Source organism: Aphis gossypii, chromosome 1 (assembly GCF_020184175.1).
Source record: "Aphis gossypii isolate Hap1 chromosome 1, ASM2018417v2, whole genome shotgun sequence".
Taxonomy (NCBI): Eukaryota; Metazoa; Arthropoda; class Insecta; order Hemiptera; family Aphididae; genus Aphis; species Aphis gossypii.
In genome coordinates this window covers 76807336-76824230 of record NC_065530.1, presented here as the reverse complement: position 1 = coordinate 76824230, position 16895 = coordinate 76807336, and the positions used below count along the sequence as shown (strand labels likewise).

The following is a 16895-nucleotide window of genomic DNA, read 5'->3' as shown; positions in this document are numbered from 1 at the left end:
AAGTAAAATTCAAAACATCGCATGTATAAAACAAATCTTGTACATTAAGATAATCTTTTCATATTATATTAATGCTGGAATCAATGAATTTTTTAAATTATAATATCTTTATTTACCAAGTACTTTTATCGTATATATTTGTTGTTGTTATAGTTTATAGTTAATATTGTTAATAAATGTTTTAAATGTCTGATTCTTATATATATAACCAAAAATAAAGACAAAAAATAATAATACAGTTTCGAATTATATGTAACATTAGCTGTATAGTGTATATATTATAATTTATATTTATTGTAACAGCAATTACCTATATTTGATAAATATACATAGTTGTTCAATATTATGTTGAAATTATATCTTGTCTAATGTTGTTCGAAGTTAAAATAATAATTTTAAAATTAATTAAAACAAGTTATAAAAAAATAATAAAAAGTTTTGCATTTATTGTGGTATTTTATTTATTTATTCTTTTTTTTTATTGGTATATTTAATTATAGGTAAACGCATTAGTAATATCCAAACCTAGTTGAGATTTTTTTTTGCAAATATGTTATATTTCAATCAATACAGTTACTGCAATATAATTAAATGATTGAATTGCACTTTGTACCTATATATATTATACATATACCCTTTAAACTTTTATGTATATAATAAATATAAAATGATTCAGACTTTAAGTAGGTACTTTGAAAATGAATTCGTTCTATATAAGATTCAAAAAAAGTCAGATCTTGAGTCTTCTGTACAATAGACAAGAACATTTTATACTTTAAATACTAATTATAAAATAATATATTAAATGTGTTTTTTTAAAGATGAAATTATTTTTTTAATTTTAGATTTCTTTTAATAGCATTAGTTTCAAATACAGGGAATGATTTTTAATATAATTTAAATTTAAAAAATTGTAATTTGAATTAATTTACAGCACTTATACCTGTACGGCTACACACAAATACACAATACCCACATAATTTTAAAATCATAGCATGCAATTAATTATTATTCAATTATTGTATAAGTAATTTCAAATTCAAAATTATTTACATGTAGAATATCAAATCGAGTTTCTAATATTATGTGAAAATATTTTATTTTTTTCCCAAAACTATAATTAGTTTATAGTACATTTGATTCCGAAATAAAGTATCTACTTATTAAACAATTGAGCCAGAAACGGTTAGACCAATAAAAAGACAATATTACCTGAATTTATCATATTATAGTATTATATCTAATGAGTAATGACTATAAACTAATGTAGTATTATAGGACTCATCATTTTAGATACTCGTTTTTATACGATAACTGTGATAACAAAATGTATTTGTCCCTTTTAATGTAATAATGAAAATACATCATACAGAGAAATATAAATTTATTTTATTTACTATAAAAAATACACAGTTGAATTTAAAAATAAAAACTTTTAAAGTTTTTTTACGGAATTTACAAACATGTATAAAGTAAGTATACAAATTATTTAATTATACATTTAAAATACACATAGGTACATGAATTAGTAAAAAACATATTACATATTCATTCAAATCTTTCGAGTAAAAGTTGCCGATTAAAAAGAAATCCCTTTAATTACGATATCGCAGTAATGCATGTCTAATGTTGGAAACCTTTTATAATTGTACAGACTAAACTTGTATTTACGAAGTACCTATAGGTAAATGTATTTCATTTATTCTCAATGGATTTGTAATAAAAACATATGAATATTATTTATTTACATTAAATCTTATAATTGTATATAAAAAACCCCTATTAATTTTGATTAAAAAACTTGTTATGTATTTATTGTTATTATAAAAAATGACAAAATAAATATTTTAATAAATTTATTAAATACTAAACTATTGTAAAGTATTAATTATATTGAATTAATTCTCATACGACAGAAGTACAACCGAGGATACAACAATGGTAAGACTATGCCACTTAGTTATTAAATCTTAAAAAATTCTGTTTATGACAAAATTAAAAAGAAATTTGAAAATATGAAAAAACTATCAAAACAAATTTTAATAAAAATGTATTTTTAATAATTTTAATGGACATTGTCATAATTTGTCGATAAAAAAATCAATACATAATAATATAACAAAATAAATTAAATCGCATTAACTATAATAACACTAATTTGAGTCTTGAGATACTTAATCGTGTAAAAATAAATTAATATCTTCTATATATAAGCATGATTTATGTATAATTTAATTAATATAAATCAGACACTTAAATCTTTTTTTCTTTAAAAAACCTTATATCTGTAAAATTACTTTCATTAAATTAAAAATAATTCTGTTTATGTCATTGTTATTGAATTGACTCACTATCATATTTGTAATGATTTTTATAAGACGTTTTATCGATTTTCATATAAGTTACTTTAAATTTAAAGATTAATCAATTAATCATTATATTTAATATAAAATGATTAAAATATTTTAAAAATTGTAAAACTATAAATATCTATAAATGTTACAAAACGTTTTGAAAATTATTATTTTATACTCTAGAGTCTAGTTATATACATATAATACAATAAAATTTGTAAAACCAGAAAATACTAATATTTATATATTTTATGAAAAATTAATGTTTCTACAGTTGTTTATTTTTGAGCTACAATAAAAAAAAATTGATATTACCAAAATACTGCATTTTGAACACCATTTTCCGTTTTTTTTTCAAATTCATTTTTATTTTTCCTGATTATTTTGAAAATTACTTTTTAGAAATTAATTTTGGCTTGCTAAATTCCAACTAAATCAAATTGTCTACCAGAAACTGTCCAAAGTGAAAAATCAAAGCATTTTACTGTTTCAAAAGATGGTGACAAATACAAAAAAAAAACGATCACAATTTAAAATTGAAACATAATAAAAAGATGTATATTTTGAATAACTACATAATACGTAAATGAAAAAATAAATTAGTAATCCATAGTTATTTATAATTTTTTTTTTTTTAACATAAATCAAATAAATTGATTATTATTGAGAATAGTATTTTATACAATATAAGTATGCCTTATTTATTTTATGTTTTTATATCAAAATTTGACTTGGATATCTAAATTATCTAAATCATATATAACGTATGAATACAGATATGAAACAGCTTTCTATATTATACCTACTAAATATTTAATTGATATACTCATGAATTCATTTAATTAATATTCTAAATGCCAAATGCTATATATACTAATATTATACACCATTATATTATTATAATATAATATAGAATAGGTATGAATGTCTGATACTCTGATTATTATCTAATTTTATATTGTATAATCATAATTGTTTTTTTACCAATCTATTACCTTTACTATACTATATAGTACTATAAAATAAGCAATAAATAATTATCAATTTTTGAGTAATTTTTCTTTTAAATTTATTCTATTTTTAAAAATATATTAAACATACAAAAATCTACATAATATATTTTGATATTTGAGTAATATAAGTGCATTATATTGACTGTTATTAGTTTTTTTTTCTTCAAAGTTGATATAATCATGTACATATACCTATCATTAGCAATTTTCAATTTTATCAAAATACAGAAAATTACAATCTTTACACACTAAATAGTAAATGGTAATAAGTAATAACTATTAAATACAAAAGAATTACATTGACAATACGACTTGCTTAAAGTTTAAAGGTAGGTAATTGAAATTTGAAATCATTATGTTATTTGATTTATAACTTTTTTATGTACCTAGGTAAAATGGATTTAATCATAACAAAGGTCCATTAATGCATAAATTGACGAATTAGATTGTCAATGAGAGTGATTGAAGTTTCTATAACGCTAAAGCAGTTATACATGGCTTAATGCTTAACCTCTGGTAAAAAAAAATAAATTATTTTATTTATTACTTAGAGTGATTTATTTCTCAAAATTTAACTATAATAGAATATTTCAAGTTTCATTTCATGGTATTGCAAATAATTATTAAGGTAGTGTAGTATTAATCGATTCTTTTTCTAAGAATTAAGGTTCCATTTATAATAAAATAAAATATCAACTAATAGTACAAAAATAAAATTAAAATTAATATATGTGAATTGTGAATTAATAGTGAAGAGTGATAACAAAAACATTCTTGGGTTATTGAAAAATCATATTACGTTATAATATTATAAAACATTTTATAGAATTCCACCGTTGTTAAGTAATAACCACGAGTTTATAAAGTGTACGACGTACATATAATTAATAATATATTTTTTGTTTTTGTTAAAACTTTTTATTACTTACAAGTTACGAATTATATTAATCTTTTTATCTATATGTATATTAAAATATACTGCTAGCATAATCGTGGGTAACGAATTTAACACACAGTTTAAGACATATAAGAGGTAGGATTTTCAACAGGCTACAAAGTGCACGGGTTCAGCTAATATAATCATATTATAGTTATTAATTGTTGCACTATGTCACTATGTGTCGATCATAACACCATATTATTTTATGTTACTATAGGTACGAGTATAAGATATATAGGTAGCAATTGCTCGTAAAAATACAAATTAATTTTATTAATAACCAATTTATTACTTTATGTAAAATTATAATTGAATATAGCGGAAAGTTTGAATTTTAAAATTATAAAATTAAAAGTTGCAAATTAACGATTCATCGTAAATTATTAACATATGAACATTAGGGTAGTATTGTTATTTGATAGTTAAAAGTTAAAACAAACCGCACGATATATTATATGCAGTAACAAATTACAATTTCCCCACATGGACAAACACCTGTTGAATTCTTGGTACAGATATGAATTATTTATGGCACGGAATATTGGAATGTTAAAATATTTTGTTATATTATAAAACGAAAGGTGAAATTTAATGAATTAAGTAGATTTTATTTTTTTTCAGCTTTAAATCTAATATTATATATACATACAAATACAACGTATTATTTACTATTCAGTAACAACATAAGTAACTGTAAGTATATAGAAGTTAAGAAGTATTGGATTCTCTTAACAAATTATCTCTAATTAAACTTTAAATAATTTGTATATTTTTTACATCATACAGTAAGTTATATTATGAAGACGTTTATTAAACATCTCTACTTGAATTTCTTGTATAAGTATTATTCGTATTGTTTATGAAAAGCTCAAATATATTTTATATTTTTATTAATTTACCAACACTATGGACCTACACAGTTAAATAAATTATTGGAGCTTTTTAACAGGTTTTTGTATTTATATTTTAAATCTAACATAATACTATTGATACAATTACTAGTACAATTATTAATTTGTCATAAATCATTATCACAATGTATTATACTATTAAAAATAACTTTCAATTTTTATATTTCGTAATAATTATGTCTTGACCATAGTCAAGATATATTATAGTACCTAAAGTAGACGATAATATTACATAACAAATAAGCAGGCTGTAAAAATGTTTTTTCATCAAGATTGATTGATTTACTCATAGTTTGCGAAATTAATAAACAATAAATAAATCAACTGTAAAATAACACGAGTAATCCGTTTAATAATAGTTTGTCGAGTAAAAACAAACCAGATATATGTATGCATTTGTATAAAAGTCGAATTCTTACGAGGGAAAGGATGTCTAAAAATTATATTTTTAAGGAAACGATTATATATTTGAGTGACCGACAAGTTTTGTATTTACAAAAGTATTTGTTCTTGTTTAAACCATACATGGAAATCCGTTTTTCTATACGCTGAAGTCATACGAAAACCAATAATATCAAGTCGGCGTGATCATAAACTCGATAAAAATAATAGGTAATAAAAAAAATATACTAACGAATCATCAGTAGCCGCGCGTGATAACGGCGGCCACCTGCTAAAGAGTTAACCACGCACGTCACGTGGAACGTGATGATAAATTATTACTATCGTGGGGTGTCGCGAGTAAAGGTCAACCACTCACCTCGATCACGATAATTTCGTCGTTAACAAATAGGAAAACGAGTAGGAGCGCGTGGTCGTGGCCGTTAATCGTGTCCGACGACCGCGTCGGCAGTGGCGAGAGCGCCGGCAGTGGTGGCAGCTGTGGCTCGCACCGGTCAGCCGGTCTAGTCGGTGGTGGCGATAACGCGCGCGCCAAGAACCTGACCCGGGCGGGATGGCGTTGGCGCGTGCGGGTACGGCGGCGGCGGATGGAGGAGCCGAGAAAAGAGTTCGCGGAAAAACACTCGTTGCCGTTATCGTCGTCGTAGTCGTCGTCGTCGTCGTCGTAGTCGTCGTCAGCGACAACGTTGTCGTCGGCGGCGGTGGCGGGAAGCGCGCGCGCCACGGACGGCGAGCGAGGCGAAAACAAAAACTCCGCTCGTGCCCAATCAATAACTCGTGTTTTTCCGCGGACGTTTAGCGCTTATTGAAAGATTAAAATAACCGAACTGAGACCAAAAACCGACGTACACGGCGAGACGGAATGACGGGCGACAATGACGAGTGCACGACCGTTAAAAACAAAAATATACAAAAAAAAAAAAATAATAATAACCAGTGATAAATAATGAACAATATTGCACTGTACTCCGCACGGTCGAAACGATACGACGTTAAAAATAATAACGATATAATTAATTTTTCGGTTGACGATGCGATCACCGACTCTCCGGCAACGGATGTCGGGAAAACGGCCGAAAACGGTCCGACGAGTAGCGGTAGTGATAATAATAATAATAATAACAATAATGTACGGTGTCGTGTCCACGTGCGTGTAAGTACGGTGGCGGTCGTGAGCGCACGCGCGCCCGTGTGAGTGCGCTGAGCGGCGCACGGGTAAAAGGCGGCCGCCGCCGTTCAACACGAAACGGTATAATCACACCGACTGCGAAACTTCGACTGGAAAAACTTTTACACGCGCTATCTCTGTCGCACGCCGCCGGCACCCTTTCCGCGCGCGCGGCCCACCGACGATCCTTTGCATTGGTCCCGCGCGCCGCCGCCGCCGCCGACTACCCCTCGCCCGTCACCCACCGCCGAGTCGACAACGACGACGACGACGACGACGAGCGGCGGCTGCACTTTATCCAATCTTTTCCATTTCCCGTTTTTGTGTCCAGACCGAACGTTGCCCTACCCCACCCTCCTCGTCCACGGCCGTCCGCTCGCTCCTCGCCCGCTGCGACACCACCGCCGCCGCCGCCGATTGTCCCGCGTGCGCCGAAAGAAATTACTTTAAACAGCAACAAGCCTCCCCCCGTCCGACGCAAACGTGCCGTCCCCCGTCAGCCCCGGATGCCCCCACCACTGCGTTTGGCTCGTTCGCGGACTTCGACTTTTTTTCTCGTTTTCTTTCCTATTCGTTTTTTTTTCTCCTTTTTCTTTTTCTGCGTTCCACTTTTTTCTCCGTTCCTCGCGCGTTCCGCAGCCCGCAGAGCCCGTCGAACTTTTTATCCGTCGCCTCACCCTCTCCGCCCCGAGACACTTAAACATCGCGATCTCTTGCAGCAGTATAGCAGCAGTGTATACTTACGCTCGTATTACGCCATTCGAGAGCAGAGTGTGTGTGTGTGTGTGTGTGTTTGTGTTATTCACAATTTCAATCATTCGATTCGTATATTTATGAGAAGGAGAAACGCGAGACACGCGCATCTTCTCCTCGGCACGCAGCTCGACGGATGGTTTGTCGACTCTGACGCGCGAGAACAAAATAATAGCGTCGGCGGTACCTATACTCACTTATAAATTATTACGCGCAGTGTTAAGAGAGACGGAGAGAGAGAGAGATTGATTATTGTTTATATTACTTTAAAATAATACAGACAACACGATCGGCATACAAACGACGACTTTGTTAGATACGAAAACATAGTGTTACTGCAGAACTGCAGAGATCCGTGATTGTCGCTTCGAAAACAGTGCGTGACTTTTAGTGGCCGCGGAAAAGTTGCCGAACGAGTAATGATATCCGAGCGAGCCGTGATGTATATATATATATATAATGTAGCACTCCACTACCGCCGCCGCTGTTGCCTGTTTCTTCTGTACGCGAAGCTCAATGACGGCGAAGTTTTGATTGCTTTCACCCCGACACTTCGCCCGCCCGTCCTACACCCTGACACCCCGCAGAGTATAAATACGTATATATTTTTCTTTCTACTTTACTTTAGGGTTTTTTTTTCTCTTTCTTTTATTTATTTTTACACGAAAAAATATGAAAAAAGTTGCCGAGTTAAACTTTATAAATAATTTGATGGCCCGTCGTCGTTTTCCGCCCACTTCTTTTTACTCTTTTTATGCGGACCAAAGTTTTCGCTGAATGGATTTCTTGTAAACTTGAAAAACTACGGACTCGATTAGACGTGGAAAAGTCGTTTACAAAACATATTTGTTCATCAAAGTTTGCCGTAACGTTGGCGTAAACGTTTTATACGCACGCCGCCGAGTATGCGCGTGCAATGATCGATTTCCGTCTAATGTCTGGACGGTTCGTATACGATCTTAAAACCGTCGTATGAAACAATAAGTGCACCTAATTTGTTTGCGAAAAGTTTATTTAAAACTTTTAACGACCGTCTAAACGGTAGTTGTTCGGTGTGTATAATATTATTATATCGACTAAATTCTGTGCAGTAAATACTAAGTAGGTACATATCTACCATAATAATAAAACGTGTAAAGACAAGAGAATTTGTTTCAATGATTCATAAAATATAATTTATCGTCTGATGTTATTTTCAATCATTATCGACATTACTTTCGCTGGAAAAATGTTTTCAAGTTGCTGAGTACCTATTTAAATTCTAACCATAGTTATAACATTAAGTTTAATAATTATTTTTCTAACTAGTCGTGAAATTCCTGCACCCTATTATATTTTTATATTATTTTCAAAAGCGTATTAATCAACAACAATACGTATTAGTTGTAAATTTATGTGCTGTGTATACAGTACAGTGTTTATGATTTTGTTATGAAGATTTCCCGATTAAGTCATTTTCTATTAATTAAAATATATTATTTCTAAAATAACATATTTCCTTTTTTTTTTTTAATCTCTACAGCATAATTATATGAATTACTACATAAACTGTGAAATGTTTTAATCCATTATATTTAAGTTTGTAAAGAATACTTTAATAATATACACATGTGAAAGAATATTGGTTAGATTAGGTTATATTAACCTAACATAACCTATACGTATCTATATCAATATATCATTAATTAGTTATTACTCATTTGAATTCACGTAAATTCGGCTAGTATGGAAAAATACCTAAGTTGTGTATAACTTTATAACTAACACATCATATTATACTCGTACTTTATTATTTATTAAATTATACACTTTTGTGAACAATATAGTTTAAGTTTTTGAGTTACATCTAAATTACCTATATAAATATCTATTCCAATTAGTCAATAACATTGTAAACGTTGTTTTTATAACATTTGTTTCTTCCAACAATAAAATATTCTGACTTTATTTAATCTTTCTACATCCTAAATTCCTAAATACAACTTATTTTACATTTGTAGACCAATACAACATACACTCAAAGTGATATGCACCCAAACTGAATTCTTTACCAGAGTTGGGGGATTTTGACAACGGCTTTCCCTCAAAACCTTTGGAGTTTGAACGATAGACCACTAGACACCTGTTACACATTATAACGACTGTGCACCCAACCGCTCTTATTACTTAGCCATGTCACTTGAGTATTAAAAAAAATACTGTTTACCCGACCCGAAGGACGCTAAAACGGCAAAATAGGTACAATGGAGTAAGTATAAATTATAGAATAGGTTTTATTTGTAGGTACTTTTCACAAAGTTATTATATGTACAATTATTTATTCATACATAATGCATTGAGTTTACACGTTTCTAACTATCGTATTCATTTAAGTGATGGTACTATTGGTACTTATATCAAAATAATAATAGTTTACAATTTCAAAAGTAATTCAAAGTTATTAAATGGATCAAAATATCACATATATGTTTATAAAAAAAATATCATATTTAATGTAGGTATATTATATAAGGAGATTTATTTTGGAACTATAATGTACAGAAATATTATTACTCAGTTACATTAAAATAAATATTTATGACCAATTTACTATCATATAATATACTCAAATAATTTAACTATAATTTTATGACAAATTAAAAATAAAATGTTTGAATTATTTTTTTCGAGCCCAATTTTGACACAGCATTATGGCAGTAACACAAATAATTAGTAATTATATGACATTATTATAATTATTACAATGTGTAGTTATTTTTTAACATTATTAAACCAAACAATAAGAAAACTTTATTAAGCATTTTCAAATCAAATGTGTAACATATGTAGTAAAAATAATATTTTTTAACTTATTATCTTAATTTTTTGCCATAATGAATTATTTACTGTATATAGTATGTTGTAAGTTGTAATGGGTTCACGCAAGATACTTATTTAAATGCACTTAGTTTTAAAAGTTTTCGCAATAAAGACACACACACACATTATACACATGTTTGCATAAATTTAAAGTTCTACACGTATTTACGTATTTCTGAACTCTTCCATCTCTCATTTAGACCAGAACCATAAAATAAGTTTGAAACTTGTTGAAACTAATCTCATGAAAATTTTTTTAGACGCAGACAGTTAAATACTTAGTTTTATTTTATGAAACCTTTACTTTATGTAAACTTTTAAGCATACGAAACATTTCTAAAGAGTTATTCTTATTAAAAAAAAAAATATCGAAATGTATACAACTACACAAGTTGTTTGCGAGAAAACTTCTTCAACTACCTTGGTTACTTTAAGTTTTATTATACCTACATACCTACTTATATTAATTTGTATATACTGTCTACACACATTATATCCTCTCACAACGCTACCAGTATACACTTATACACGCATCCAAATATGTTGTTCGGAAATAGTTGTACATATGAAGTAATCAATATACAAGAAAATCAAGTTCCTAACATAATTACAATAATTATAATTTAAACACAAAATCAGTGAAAGAATTACGACAATGTTCAATGTTAAACGTTTTCTGGCCGACTATAATTTTATATTTTTTTCAAAAACTTAAAGCCAACTTATCATTTTTCAAGTGACTAACTAATAGCACTATAAATTTATGGAGGATAAAAATAATTAAGCTGTTTGTATTTTTTACTCGCGTAGTTGGATCTAAAAACGTGCTTTCATGATTCAATTTAAACTGGCTAAAATATTATTTAAAAACTATTTTTAATGACTCAATAATACGAAAATCTTAAAATGTAACGATAAATTATCAATGTTTAAAATGTATAATCTCATATTTATATTTATTTCAAAAATCTAATAAATTAAAAATTAATCAAATTTTCGTGATTTTAATGAATTTTGTCTACATTTAAACTTAAAATACTTATAAAATATTGTGACTATATAGGTTATGTGTTTTAGATACTTTATAATTTGTGTAAGACTGTAAGAATAACTATTGGTAACTACAAGTATTTATAATCAACGAAATAACATACAAGGAACTCCTTTTTAGTTAAAAAAAAAAAAAAAAAAAAATATCAATACAAAAAAAAATTGAATTAAATATCTTTATAAAGCTTAAAAAGTATTATAAAATTTTTTTTTACGAATGTATAGGTAAAACCAATACATGTATTACTCTATTCCGAATCTAAAACCTATTAAAATAAATATATTTATACAGTGTACTCATAGGCGCACGGATGGGGGGTCAAGCTGGGGTATTTGACCCCCTCCCCTGGTCTTTCGGAAATATTTTTTAATTGAATATTTTAAAATAAATTACTATTTACTATATAATAAATTCTAACATTGTCCCCTCCTAGAAAAATTTCAGCGGGTACCTATGAATGTACTCTAGATTATCCGTGGAATAGGGTGGCAGGGTGTCCACTGATAAACGAATTCGGCGGTTAATCCGTGAATAATGATTTTTCATTAAACGTATCAACTATAAATAATCACCATAAAGTATTAATATTAAACAAGCGTAATATATTTTACGTCGTTATCGGGTAATCGACTATATCATAACTCAATTAAGCCTTTAGTGATGTATAATGTAAAGATATACATTTTTTTTTGTATACATAATAATATATGTATTCCACGGAAGGCAATGGATAATCCACTGGCGGATAATCGAGAGTACACTGTATAGTTTCAAAAAATAAAGTAGTAATAGTATTTAGTACTTACTACTTTCTTCTTAGTAGGGTTTGGAACAATTTATTTGTATATAATATTTTATATAAAATATGAAATAATTAATGTCAAATAAAAAAATGTACAGTTAATTATTCGTATTTATTTATTATATATTCTATATTTATCAAAAATCCTCAAATAATAAAGACTTCATAAAATGTTATATCATTAAATATTATTGATATCTCAACTATATAAGTATGTAAATTAATTGAAAAGTCAGTAGCAGCTATAATTTGAAATATAATATAGATATTTTAGTGCCATTTTTTTATTGTAATATATGACTAATAGCCTATCTTTTACAATGGTAAATCAAAAAAAGTCAAAAATCACTTAAAAATTTAAAAATAGCCATTTTGTAGATTTTGAAAATGGTTGAATTTTGAATGAGTGAAAGAAACTTAAATTTCAAAAAATACAACATAATATTATTGTAAAATTACTAAAAACTGTATGGTTTTCACTCTTTGATAACTAATTTTCTAACTCAATAGAGGAACACACAACTCATTAATACTTGATGTAAGATTTTTATTTATTTTTATAATTTTTCAATTGTCCACCATTAACTGCTACCTATGCACTAATTAATTTTAAAAGCCTATGAACTTTGTAACTAAATACACATGTCACTGGGAATATAAATGCATTTATAGATTATAAATACTGATGGATCCATCAAAGACCCACAAAAAAAACTCCATTGAGAGATTTAGATCACAATGGAGTAAGAATTAACTTGAATGTAATTAGCACTGTTGTATTGAGCAATAATATAATAAAAACAAATATTAAATATAATTTCAATGAATATAACACATAAGTGAATGATTCTAAATTCATCATAATCTATTAAACTAAAAAATTAATTATCAAAGTGGTGAAAATCATACAATTTTACAATAATAGTGTTGTATTTTTTTAAATTGAAGTTTATTTCATTCATTCAAAATTCAAAAGATTTCAAAATCGTTTTTTTCTCCATATTAGAAATAAATAACTCTACAAAATGACAAAATGAATATTTTCGAATTTTTTAAGTGGCTTTTAGAATGATATTTACCATAAATATTAAGATGATATTATGGCTTATGATTATTTATTACATTAAATTTGATGTGTTAAATTTGGATAAATGAAGTGCAAAATAATGTTTTCTATTAAACCACAGTTTGAAATATAAATAAAAAAACTTAAGTATATTAAGCACGCGTGTTCTAAAAATTTAAAGTCATTGTTCAATAACGCGTAATAATTTTTACTTTTGTCATTATAGGTACTTAAGAAAAAATATTTTTAATAATAGCTATTAGCTAGACAATTACGGTTCGGTTTTCTTCTTTTCTCCGCCTTTGCTTTACATTTATTTATGTAAAACGATCGATATTTAATGTAAGAATTTCGTATAGGTAAGTAAGTAAATAAGCAAGACAAAGACATTAAAGGAAATTGCAATAGAATAAAAACAAAATAACTTTAGTTTTGAATAAATTAATTGTGTTTAAAAAATGTAGTTACCTCCCTTTACATAAAATATGCATATATTTTTATTTTTAAATTAATACTTTAATATTTTAAGCCATATCGAATAAATTAAGTATGAGTGTACGATAATTAATACTTAAAAATGTAAAATTAAATGTCACGACAAACCACCTTCTTACATTAAGGTAAGTAAAGCGATACAATTAGTATATGATCATAATATACTGAATAAGAATATCTACCGTAATATTTGTCATTTGCCGTTATTAAAAAATATTTAAAATATTATTATTTTTGTTTTTATATATAAATTATAATAATAACAATGCGTTTTTTTAAATAGAGAAAATAATATATCTAATTAAGGATATTACGGCAGGAATATAATTACTGATTAAAATAGTGCTGTAGGAATGATCAATAAAATCTTTTTAACATTGTTTCAAATATATAAAACAGTTACGAGTATTTTGAAACTTACTTTTACATTCTATAGAATTTTGTTGTCAAATTATGTTATCATATCTATATGACATCAATCAAACACTATTTTTCTGTATGTGGTACTTTCATATATATATCACAGATTAAACTATTAAACTTATTTTATTAATGTTTTGATTAAAAGTTGCTAATTTGTTATTTTGTTTTTATAGACTACAATTTCTATAGATTAAAAACTTGGTTTCGATCTAAGATGAAGCTAGGTTAGCCAGGTTTGGCTCTACAACAAATTTATCATAAAATAGATATTACAGTTTATGATAATATAGTCAAACGTATTACTATTCTATGAAAAAAAGTAAATACAGATTTTAATTTTAACATTATATTATCTTATTCTTTTATATTATAAGTATACTCATGTGTAAAAAACACATTTTAACTATCTACATTTATATAGTTTACGACTATGTTCATTAACAATATGTATATAGCGTACTTACCACCTACATTATATTATAATACCTTTTTAAAACGATTGCTCATTTTTCAAGCCTTAATTGTTCCTCCCCCCATCCCAACAACCCCACTAAAAAAATATAATAAAATAATAATAAGCATACCATAATCATATGTATTTTATTATACAAGTCATCTTTCGCTGTCAATTTTTACTTTAATACTATTATATATTTATACATTATAATTATTATTATTTTTTCAAAAATATTAACTTAATACAAAATAAATACTATTTTTTTAAATGTATTAATGACATTCTAATACATTTTTTATCTTAGCTATGCAATACTTATAGACACATAAAAATGATATTGATTTGATATCATTTTATCAACAAATTACATACATGAAAAAAATAAAATATATTTAAAAAAAAATTCAATTACCTATAATAAATCAGCAGCATTTGAATGTGGATTTTACCCATTTAATGAATCAAGAATTTAATTTTCATTACCTATTTAAATTACAATTATTTTCTTAATTTTTAATATTAAAATTTCAATAATTTTTCCAAATTCAGTTATGCATAACTAAAAAATAAATATTACATTGAATAAAAAATAAAATATACCTATATTTGAATGCATTATTAATACTCGCTTTTTCTTAACTAATAGTAAGGCTCCAACAAACATAATTATTATTCATGACAGATAATTCAGGACTGCTAAATTTCTATATTACCCTAAGAGTATTAGCATAGGCGCGTTTTTTTTATAGTGGTATCATCAACAGCCCTATTCCACTTATAGGTACTATATTTATTCGTATGGTATAATCCACCATATAGTAATAAAAATATTTAACAAACAAATAAACTTAAGATATAGGTGACAACAATTATAAAATATGAATTATTATAGATAGTAATAACAATAAAAAGATAAATATAGTAATCAAAACGAATTCACACTTCTTTTTCCAATTCGGACAGCCAACGGGCGGCGTCACCTTTCAATACGTGCAAACTTTTCATACCTTCAGGAAAATGGTATGTCGGGCACTCTTCTACGAGGTGTTTCATAGTCTGGATCATTCTATCAGCTTCACATAATTCTGAGTCTGTCAGTTTCCATCACTCCTTCAACAAATAGTTTGGTCTTCCTTGTCTGCAGCGAAAGCGCGGTTGAGTCTCGACCACTTATACTTAGGTACCAAAGATATTCTTGAGCATTGTTTTTGGTTAGGTTAGGTTTCTAATCGCTCGGCCATTCAATGTAGTCCAATATAACAATAAATACATTGAATAAGTATAAAATAATTAGTTTATTTATTGATAAAATTATATATAGATATAATAATAATATATTATAGATTAATATGATAATCTAAAATCTAAAATAAATTTAAGATAACAAAATGTTAATAATATTATACGACCTGACCATAGTATGTTGACTTGAAAAATAATATATCACTGAATTAATGAACTTAATAATAATATGTTCAAGGAATCTTGTAAATAAAATATATATATATATATATATATATATAAAACTAAAAAACTTAATTTTGAAGTTGTTTGTTTGACTGTCAGCAGTATACTGAGCCAAATACAACATCTTATTTTATAATAATACAGTGTCAATCAACTGACACGATAACTCGCTTGTTATCATTTCGTAGTTACTTGATTTTGTGGCAAGATTAAAAAAAAAAATAGCGTGGTCAAGTGAGTACCGCTCTGTTGTACATTGTAGGTGCCGTGTGGATCACTAAATTTAATTTTAATTTTGAATCCAATGATAAGTAACATTTTGTACGAAAAACGATTCTGAACAGAGATTATTTGTCCGCCCAGGATATATATTATAAATTGGGGGTTTCCGATATTATTATAGCATCAAGGATTCTCACCAATGTTATATATTATATAATAAAAACATAAAAATTAAGATAATAAAAATAGAAAAATAGAAATTAAAAGTTGCAGACTAATAACTAATAAGTGTCACATAAATATTTAATAAATAATATACCACATACAAAATAATAATAATATATTGTTGAGTTGTTCTGTTTAAAGACTCGGTTTGACGTTGTGAGAGTATGAATAATTATAAATAATCATTAGGGCGGACGACGATGGTTGCTCAACTATGATGATACCTGACAAACGTTGCGCATTTACGCATAGGCAGTAGCGGCTATCTTGAAAAAATGTACAGGTGC

The 16895-nt window shown here is 27.4% G+C and overlaps 1 protein-coding gene across 1 annotated transcript in view; it reads right to left on the bottom strand.

The window, feature by feature from the left end:
* LOC114126281 (uncharacterized) overlaps window positions 1–6898 on the bottom strand; it is a 230168-nt gene extending 223270 nt beyond the window's left edge. Inside the window, 1 exon segment of the mRNA XM_050198555.1 lies at window positions 5979–6898. The gene's annotated coding sequence lies outside the window, so the exon portion shown is untranslated.
* Between the last annotated feature and the right edge of the window lie 9997 nt (window positions 6899–16895).